Raw genomic sequence first — 11,620 nt, 5'->3', positions numbered from 1 at the left:
CTATATTTTAATATTCTTTATTGAAGATAAGCAGTGACAATAGAAAATGTGGAGATTCTTCATTGTAATGCATTGTTCTTTCCATCTAAAAGAAAGCAAAAAATAGTTATCAGTGTTATTTGAGCAATCAATTTGCTGGCTGTTAATCGTCTATGAAAAGACTTGATACTTGACTAGAGAGCTATGTCGCTTGACACATAGCCTTCATCTCTAGTTTGGGTGCATGGCATGAAAGAGCATTTATGGATGAACAATGAGAAAAACAATAGAAATTTAGGAGCTTTGTGGACTGGCTAGAGTGGAGGAAAGGGGGGCAGAGAAGAATTGCCCCACAGAACAGAAATTTGATCAGGTCTGAGGAGATAAAAACAGGCAAAAGTTGGGCTTCCAAATACTCAGAAGAATAGGAATTCAATCTAAGAACTCTGAAAATTTACCATCTTCATGACTGAACACCATCTCTAACGTGGAGGAAGTCTGTTCTCTCTGTATATTGAGCAAGGGGAAATCTGGGTCTTTGGCCGATAAACCCCAGGATTCACCAGAGTTGAATCCTGTCCTTTTCCTTGGTTAATGCCAGGAGAAGGGAAATGATATATTTGCTTTATAATTCCTCTCTGAAAGCATTTACTGTTATGTTAGATTTGGTTAGCTTTTTTAACAACCTTACTGGCATTCCTAAAGACAAGATTAATTCCACTTTTTATGCCTACAACCCTAGAAGTGGAGATCAAGACATCATAAGCAAATACTGGGAAATCTAGACTATCAGAATGATCTTCCTGATATCCTTCATTCCACCAGTTGCTGGCTCAGAAAAGCAGTAAGCTAACTCCCACCTATTGTGTCTGCACCTACAGGCCATTCCTTTCACTATAAGATCTTAACCTTCAAAAGAGACACAAAAGGAGAAAACAAATTATTCAAATTTTCTACCATTTTTTTCAATGTTTATGAGAATCTACTCCAGATAATTTGGAAAGCTGAGCAATGATGCCTCTCAGATGCAGAATTACTGAGCTTTCTTCTACTCACGCAGTCCCTGACTCAGAGCTTATTATGTCTCTTCTTAATCATTTTTTTAAATTTTCATCCAGTTGTTAATGATTATTAGCTAGTGCATCTCATTCATTATTTAATTTTTTCATGGTTCAGACTAGAAGTAGCAATTTTTAAAGAAAATGACATGTAATTGGATGACTTCATAATGCACACCTGATTATATTGAGATTTTCTTATATATTCAATTAATAGTTTACTTTATAGGAAAAAATAAAAATTAGTTTTAGTCATCTCTCTAAAAGTTTCAAAATCAGCTCTCTGATTTTTATTTTATATATAATATATATTTTATATTTTAATATAATAATATATATATTTATATATATAATTTTTATTTTATAAAAATTAACCTGAAATTATTATATCTTAAGGTGATCTGGAAAGAGAAAGAAGGTACGTGATCATGTGGAAGACTTACTTTTTAACATCTAGTATTTAAGTAATTGGGCAGTTGGTCTTTGTAGACTGAGAATTTTCCTTCTTCTTTCCACTGACCTCCCAGATTCTTAGAGAAGAGAATAGCCTGACTCTCCTCATAAAATACCTGGGACTTTATTTTTGTTAATTCTGCTGTTTCCTGCTTCCAGCTTTGTGCAAGAGAGTGGGAAAGGCATGGTCCTCCCCAATGTGCAATTTTAGCTCCCCACACACCTGCAACAAGTTGACTTGAAATTCTGCTTATGTTCATTTTACTTTTCATGAATTCTTACATTTAATGAATTCTCCTCATCTTTTTCAATCTTTATTTTTGCAGCTAAGTTTACCACCACATCTCCCATTGTTTTGTTAATATGGAGGCTCCATTTGCGCACTAACAAATGCAATCTTTTACCACTTTATCTTTGTTATTTCCTCTGAACTCCTTCCTTCCTTCCTTCCTTCCTTCCTTCCTCCCTCCTTCCTTTCTCTCCCACTTTCCTTTCTTCCTTCCTTCCTCCTTTCCTTCCTTCCTTTCTTTCATTTTTCTCCTTCTTTTTTTTATTTTTAATTTTAACCATATGTCTCTTCCAAAAGAGATTTTGGGGCTCTTCTTTATTCTTCTCCATTTTGAGATAGTATCACACTAAAATGGAAGTCACCTTGCTTGTATAATTATTTATAAATGCCAAAAGGTGAAATCTGGGCATTGGAGAGGACAGATCAATTCTCTTATTTAATTAATTTTCCCAAAAAGAGATCCTGATACTACTAAATTTTTCTGAATATTAGAAAATATAAAATCTTTGGGTTTTTTTAGTCTCAGAACATACTTACTTATAAGTTTATCATTTCTGAGTGTAATTCTTACATAAATTCTTGCTAAGGTGACAATTTTCAATGTTCTTTTTTAAAAAATTAAAGTATATTAATTTTTAGAATTAAATTGATAAATATCCATTAAGTATCATAGATATTTTGGGAGGATACAAAATATTCTTTCTATGAATATAAAATTTAGTTACAGGAATAATGTGTAGGGGCAATACAAAGGAATTTGTAATATCTTCCAATAAGTAATAAATACCAAATTAAGTTTATGGGATAAAAGTTATTTAAGGATTTAGTGAGGGAAGAAATTCCTTAATATGGAACTTAACCCACATAAAGAAAGACAAACCCTTGCAAGGACACTGGTCAGCCACTGACCACTCTGATGAAGTAGGGATATTTGGTTCATACCACTTGGTTATAGAAATATGGGAGAGATTTGAGGGTAGTCTTAAGAACGCTGTCTCCTAGTATTGCTGTGCTTGTTTTATTTGTACAGAGTAGAGACAGGAGATTTACTCTGCTGATTTAATGCAGAATTAATAAGAAGAGAGGGATGGATTGCAGTAAGTCAATTAAAAGCTACTGCAATAATTTCTGTGAAAGAATAAAGGTCAAGATTAAAGTGATGGCAGGAGGAAATGTGGCAGAAATTTGTCAGACTTTGCTTGTTTTCTGGATATAAATGGCCAGTTTCATCACAGGAAAAGTTAAATACAGAAATAAGTTAAAGCCCAATCAGGTTCAGTTGCTTCTTTCTGTCATTTCTAAGTATCATACACAATTTTGAACATTAAAGTACATAAAATTGGCAAGGAATCCTCTTTAATGAATCCGGAAGATTGTTGTGGGAAAAAATGGACACTTCTGGAAGAGTACCAACTATATCTGATTATAGTATGTGGCAGTTTATTAGGCATTTGGTGAATATGTGTTAACCATCTTATGTACGAAAACATGGCATATATCATATATTAACACTGACATACCAACCATTTTATGGCATATATATGCATATGACTTAGTGTTTGTATTAATTTGTGAATGATCAATACATATAAACCCACCTAATATGATTATTTAATCCTAGAGGAAATAGATCACTGATAACTTAGGGCTTTATGATTTAATTAAAAACTATAACCCTTTGGGGTGCCTAGGTGGCTCAGTCATTAAGCATATGCCTTCAGCTCAGGTCATGATCCCAGGGTCTTGTTATGAGTCCCACATCAGGCTTCATGCTCAGCCTGGAGTCTGCTTCTTCCTCTCCTTCTACCTCTCCCCGCTGCTTGTGCTCTCTCTCTCTCTCTCATGCATTCTCTCTCTCAAATAAATAAACAAAATATTTTAAAAACTATAAGCTTTTGATATATGGAATTGTTTAAGCACTATATTGTACACCTGAGACTAATATAACACTGTATGTTAACTATACTGGAACTTAAATAAAATTAAATTAAAAAGAAAGAAAATAAAATAAGAAAGAAAAAAGAGAAAAAAAGAAAGAAATTATAATCCTTTGTGAGTGAGAGCTCTTTATTAATGCAGTAATCTGAGAATTCAATAATTCAAGTTTTGCACAGTTAATATTGATTTTAGTCAATTTCTAAATTGTTGCCTAAAATAAACTAGTTAGAGCCTTGCCAGTTAAAAACTAAAGAATGAAGAGTGCTCTCCATAAGAGTGCCCTCCATGCCCCTGTACTGTACTAACCATACAGTCATTATCAGGTTGAATTCTCTCAACAACCTTGAAGACTAGATTTTAATAAACATAGTCATAAATCACAATGATTAATTATTTATTCTTAGGTAAACACAGTGCACCATATGTGTATAGTCTTTTGTTTTGTTTTGTTAAAACTACTAATAATCATTTTCATGTGTAACTTTCTCTATGCTTTTAAACTCACATAAATGCCATTCATATACATAAATGATATTTTTCCCAAATGGTATATCAGTCATAAGATGCTAAATTATAATGCAGAAATAAACAAGAGCAGAATTGGGCAATAGGTACATTTCTTATGTATGTTCTATATGCAACCTACGTCAGCAAAGAGCTCTGTTCATTGTAGTCACTCAGAGAACTGGTCTGACAAAGATTCCACCTTGACAGTTCTCAAGTTCACTGTAGCAGAAGGAATAAAGTAGAATTAACTGTGCATTGAATTTTAAGGCTTCCATTTAGAAAAACGCACATTACTTTAGCCAAAGCAAGTCACACAGCCACATCAAACTTGGAAGAAAAACTAAATATATAGCACAAAGATAAGTGAGATAATTTTTCAACTTGACCTAAAAATGTTTGTGTATGGGAGTGGCTTAAAATAATTCACCATGACTTAAAATAATACTATTAAACATTTTGAAGTATTGTATTATATAAAGAGCTAAAATTTGTTTATTTTCTGGGTAGTAGTGTAATAGTAAACAGCTTGCAATCAATCTGAGTGACACACTTTATCTAATGGATTTGTTTCTCTTCTAAAAAATCTGTAATTTTTTTATTATTGGAAAAATAAAGATGAATTAGATTTTACCTTTGGCTCAATACTGGGCAAAAAGACCTAAAAACTCTTCCAAATGACCACAAATTACAGTGAAGTAGTTGAATTATTTATAAAGAATAAGTTCTTTATAAATATACCTTGCTAAATAATCCCCAAACAATGTTAAGATCCCTAAATTTTATAAGAAAATCTTCTACATGACTTGATAAATACTTCCTTCAAGTATACCGGAATTTTAAGTCATCATTTTTATGGATGCATTTAACCACCGTTTATGTACTGACCTCATTTTCTCCACAACCTAAAGCCTCTGAACACTCGTTCTTTTCCAGAAGTAATTTTATTCAAAGTCTGTGGGGAAAGGTTAGCACAATCAAAATGAATATATTACTTTAAATTTTATATCTCCTTAGCTCTCTGATTCACTACATCTACCTTTAAGCTCTTGGCCTTTCAACATCCCTAGACACAAATTCAAATAATGTGTAAAGTATATTACATTGTAGTTTGTGTGAAATATAGAGAAACATCAGATTTTTCATAGAAATGAATAAAAGTTCTGAACAAGTAAGGTGGCTATAATTTTTGAGACACAAAAATCTTTTTCTAAGTCATTGGGAAAGAAAGTTAGACAAGTCAATTACTATTATATATATGAGAGAAGGAGAGGGAGAATGAGAAAGTTTCACTGTTCAAATCACCTGATGAACTTAGAGTCTATTATACTAGGCTAAATATTAATTCATTGGAAGATTTTATTTAATCTGCATGTTAAATATAAGACCTTTAATAAGAGGAAGAGAGAAGCAGATTTACATCTATTGAGCATCTACTATCTTTTAGGCATTATGGGAGGCACCTGGACAGGTAGGGAAGAGGGAAGATGACGGGTATGTACATGTGTACAAGCACATATGTATATGTAATATAATATATAATAAGTATATAAATATTATATGTACATAAATACATATATATGAATTTGGGTGATATACTTTCTGCCTATGCTTTAATTTTCTCATTTATGGAAGGAGAATACTAACATCTACCTCATTGATTTACTGTGAGGATTAAGTAGGGTAATTATCGAAAACATGTAAGTAGTCTCTTCTTGTCTGTTTATTAAATGTCTCATTTTGGGGGTGTCTTGGTGGCTCGGTCAGTTAAGAGTCTGCCTTCAGCCTAGGTCATGATCCCATTGTCCTGAGATCTGACCCCACATTGGGCTCCTTGCTCAGGAGGGAGCCTACTTTTCCTTCTTGCTCTGCCTCCACGAGTGCTTGCTCTCTCAAATAAATAAATAAAATATTTTTTAAATTTTTAAAAAATAAATGTTCCATTTTACGGTTATTCTTTATTCATTCATTCAACATTTTATTTTATTTTTTAGCACGTTTCAGTTTCCAAATACAATGCAGGCCCTGGGGATTCCTTGTGTAATAAAATATATGCAAAGTAATTGCTCTTGTGGAACTTATATTTTATTGACTTTATACACTTAAAAAAAATCATTTGTGAAACTTTTGATTTCATGATTTCTACCCTACACTTTTGGTGATTAATTCTATGAAGGTACTGTCCAAATAAATCGCCCTTCCTCCGTTGTTTCAGTGACATAAGTACCCTAATACCTTTTGCCTTTCATAATTATAGAGATATAACCTCATTTTAATAGTGAGAAGTGCCAAAGCATCCAATAAAGATATTGTAAAAATATATATATATATAAAAGGGAAGTTTCTATATTTATCCACAGATTTATCTTATTCCTCAATACAACCAGTTTTCCATTGGTTATGGTCTGTATCACCTGGACGTAGCCTCTGACTTAACTGTGGTTCTTTTTAAATCCTAAAAGCTAACACTATGCCTACAAATCAAATAGTAAAACACAATTCATTGTTGTCTTTACAAAAAGAAACTAAGTTTCCAAATATTCCAGGAAAAAAAAACAACAACAACATATTTTCAATACCCAGTTTTGAATTAATGAACCAGAAGCCTACAATTCCGGAATAGATGTCTGAGGCCAGAAGTTACAATGGGGTCTAATGTCCAACCCCTGTTTTTGCCATCCCTTTTTTCTACTTTAACTCAAATGCCTCAAGTTGCCAATATTGTTAAAATAACTGTATTTTGAACAGGATAAGTTTGAACACTATATACAGGAGTTATAAAAGCCAACAACACTTTTATCTATATACAGGAGTTATAAAAGCCAGACTTCGAACCCAGGCAAAAGGAAAATAAAACCCTTCTGTGGAGCTATCTCTCTATAGTATATCCTCATGAAGAAGTCCCAGTAGAAAAAATGGTACTTCAGTAAGCAAATCACATTAAGAACAAGTGCCAATGGGTGACAAGCGGGCAGTCTTGGTAGAATTAAAAATGTATATTAAAGCAAGAGTTGAGATGGCACTTTTTCCCCCTCATAAAGATTTAGGGAAGTTGGGACTCCAATGCTGCTGGTAAGCTGTGAATAGATAGGATCTCTGGCAATCAGTACCAGAAGCCTTAACCATTGCCTTTTGACTTTAAAATTCTACCTGGAAATGTATGCTTCAGAAAACATCATGAATGTATACAAACTCTTAAAAGCTGTTTAAAAAAAAAAGTGATGTTGATTGATGTCAAAAGAAAATGACAGCATATCTTAAGTAAAAATAAAGCATGTACAGTATGACTCCATGTAAAAATATATTTATGCATTAAAAATCCTGGAAATATGTAATTTTTACATATTTACATATGTAAATACATATGTAAAACACATAATACATACATGTAATTTAGAGGATCTAAAATATGATCTAAATCTGTGATCTAAATCTGATCATATTTTCCTTACTAAAATGTACTAGTCTAGCTGTTCATATTAAAGTTTGTCTAGTAAGTCCCCATCTTAACCTTCCACAGAACAGTAATTTGAACTTTTAAAATATTAAAATATTATCCCAGAATACTGTTAACAAAATTATTGCAGCGGAAGCTGTTCTAATCTTCAGTAGTCTTGATAGTGACTTAGTGACTTAGTTCCCTGGAATTTTTATAGTCTCCTATTTGGACAAAAATCGTTTTGCACTTCTTCTCAGGTCATCCTTAGAAGAAGCACAAATTGAGCACTAAAATTTTCAGATAAGGAAACCAAAGTTTATAGAACCTGATCATGAAATAAACATTGTTAGTTAAAGGTTAAATTTGAAGAAAATCTCAGGTTATGGAACCCTCCCTTGAAAAGTCGGTTGATTAGTACAGATTCACAGTTTATTCTTCTCAAGCACAGTTTCACTTGTTCTTTGGCTCTTCCAGTTACAAATGCAAAACAATTATTATTAATTAGTCTCTAGGAGGTATATCAGTCGACTTTGACTCTTATTAATCTCCTGACCTACCCTTCCTTGTCTCCAGGAAATCATCTTGCTTCTGATTTCTCAAACTCACCTAGCAGTGTCAGCCTTTCAATTTTTTCTCTTTAGCTCTCACTGTTCAGAATGCTCTCTCTTTGTAGAGCTAACAACTTTTCCTCCTCCACCCTCAGCTCAGATGTGTCTCCCCCCCACCCCCCAGGAAATATTTCCATGATTCCAATGATGCTTCCTCAAAGTTCCCAAAGCACCTGTGGATTTTGTTATCAAAGCATAAATCTCTTTAAAGTGACTCAGTGCCAAAGTTTCAACCACTGTGTTACACCTGACTCAAGGCCGAGTCTGTGTCTCATTTGCTGTCACAATTCTAACATCAAATTGAACCCCAACAGGCATTAAATAAATGTTAACATGACTATTTTGGTGTAGGGATGTTCTGTCCAATACACTTACTCAAAGAGTCTGCAATAAATAATTACTATGTACTATGTTGTATAAAAGACCACACAATTTACAAGCAAATAAAGTAGTTCAAAAGTGTTATGATGGGGTTAACTTAAGAAACAATTGCCAGTATGGAAGAGAGATTTCTAAATCAGTTTTGGAATTCAGGGAAGGCTTTGACAAAAAGGTGATACTGAGTCTCAGGTTCAAGGTGTAATATAGTTCATGATCCCTTTTCTGAAATCCTGGAGCCAGATGTGTTTCCTACTTCAGAGTTTTTCACATTTTAGCAAGGTAATGTGATGGTTATATAGTGCGTTTTTTATATAACATCCCTGATGGGATTTGAATAGCACTCAGTATTTAAAATATTTCTATTTCAATAGAGAAATTTAAATATTTACTTTAATTAGTAAATAATAGTATCATATTCGTTCAAGTCAGATCTTGCTTCCAAATAAGCATAGGGCTGGTTGGGTCCGATTTTCTTGCCAAATAAATTCCAAATCTCTTTTTGTTTCGAGAGCCTTTTGGATTTTGTTAATAGGAAATAGATGACCTAGGACCTAAAAGAAGAGTAAACATCTACCGGGTTCTTACTTTTTGGCAGGCACTGCTACTTTGTATGTTTATGATTAAATCATTATTACAACCTTGTAATGGATGTACTATTTTGTAAGGCAAAGAGAGATTAGGCTCACAGAGAGACTCGAAATCACACAGCTGAGTGGACTGAATCAGATTTGAAAGAAGGCAGTCTGGTGCCCTAGGCCATGCCTTTAACCACACACTGAAATGTCTTTCTGTAAGCTATGTAAACAAAAGGAGTTGACAACAGGGTAAGAAGAAAAGGGAAATGAATGAAGAGGGAAGCTGGGCAAAGCACATTCTAAACCATTATTCCCAAAGTAGAGAACAAAAAGCTTTAAAAAGCAGGTAACAGAATTAGTATTTTATGATTTATTTGGCATCAAATAAGCAAAAAAGGCAATGGGGTGTTAGGAGATAAGATGCAGAACTCAATGAGCTCTATTCCAAACATTGTAAGTTTAAGTACCTATACGTTATTCCAAGGGAGAGGTTCCTACTCAGTTGCACAGGTGTGTGGCTTGGCAAAGAGTGTAAGGTGAATATGTTGATATGAGGCTATCGGCAAAGGAATAGTAATTAAGCAAAGCAGGTGAGTGATACCCAGACAAAATATGATTCAAAAGAGAGAAGGAGAAAAGAGAAAAGAATAAATTCCCCAAGAAACAATTATGTAAAAGATCAGAGGAAGGAGAATGCTAGAGAATCCTAGAAATAGAACAAAGAGAAAGACGATATCAGAAGACTGTGATGTTCTAGATTCTAGATTTCCTGGGGAAAATATAAGACAATAAAATGAAATAACAGTTCATTTAATAAATATTAAAGAAAACCCCCAAGTAATATGGAGATGTTAAATATATCTTCTTTCTTAATAAAAAAATGGTCAATAAAAAAATAAAGATTAATATTATAAAATAACTAAAAACAGCAAGAAAAAATAAATTATAAGGCAAAAGAGCACAGTGGAAACTGGTAGTCAAACACTCCTATTTTTTTTTATCAAAAAGTAGTATTAAATTGGGATTGTGGACATTTTCTAAAGCTAATCTATGGTAATAGATGCCCAATGTGGTAAAATCAATAACCATTGACATTTTTATATTTGAATTTTATAATAATAAAATATGAATTTTACATTGAAAACAGCACAAACATATAGAGATATACCATGCTCATGATTTAGAAGGAATAATGTTATTAAAATGGTCATACTACCCAAAGCTATCTACAGCTTCAATAGGATTTTTCACAGAACTACAACAAAGAATCCTAAAATTTGTTTGAAGCCACAGAAGACCTCAAATAGCCAAAGCAATCTTAAGAAAGAATAAAACTGGAGATATTACCATCCCAGATTTCAAAATACACTGCAAATATATAGTAATAAAAGATGTATTGTACTGGCATAGTAATAGACAGACACATAGCTCAGTGGAATAGGATAGTAACCCTAGAAATAACTCCCTGCTTATAGGGTAAATTGATCTATAACGAGGAGGCAAGAATATATATAGGGGAAGAGTTAGTATCTCCATTAAATGGTATTGGAAAACTGGACAGCCACATGCAAAAGAATAAAACCGGACCACTTTCTTATACTTCACACAAAAATAAACTCAAAATGCATTAAAGACCTAAATGTGAGTCCTGAAACCATTAAACTCTTAGAAGAAGGCATAGGCAGTAATCTCTTGGATATCAGACTTAGCAACAAGTTTATATGAGAATATGCCACCTCAGGAAAAGGAAATAAAAGCAAAAATAAACTATCGGACTACACCAAAATAAAAAGATTTTGTACAGCAAAAGTCATTGATGAAACAAAAAGGTAACCTAATGAATGGGAGAAGATATGTACAAATTTAATAAGGAGCTGAAAGACTCAATAAGGAATTAATAACTGAAATGCATAAAGAACTTACACAACTCAACACCCAAAACACAAGCTGATTAAAAAATGGACAGAGGACCTGAATAGACATTTTTCCAAAGACAAAGATGGCCAAGGGGCACATGAAAAAGATGCTCAACATCATTAATCATCAGGGGAATGCAAATCAAAACCACAATAAGATATCACCTCACACCAGTCAAATGACTAGAATAAAAATGACAAGAAATAACAAGTGCTGGTGAGGTTGTGGAGAAAAAAATGCCCTCATCCACTGTTGGTATGAATGTAATTTGGTGCAATCAGGGTTGAAAATAATATGGAGAGTCCTCAAAGACTTAAAAATAGAATTTTCATATGATCCAGTGATTCCACTACTGGGTATTTATGCAAAGAAAACAGTAAGAGTAATTTGAAAAGATATATGCACTCTTATGTTCATTGCAGCATTCTTTACAATAGCCAAGATATGGAAGCAACCCAAGTATCCATCAATAGATGAAT

Source organism: Enhydra lutris, unplaced genomic scaffold, assembly GCF_002288905.1.
Source record: "Enhydra lutris kenyoni isolate GAN:26980312 unplaced genomic scaffold, ASM228890v2 scaffoldscaffold21, whole genome shotgun sequence".
Lineage (NCBI taxonomy): Eukaryota > Metazoa > Chordata > Mammalia > Carnivora > Mustelidae > Enhydra > Enhydra lutris.
Note: the sequence above shows the minus strand (reverse complement) of the source record.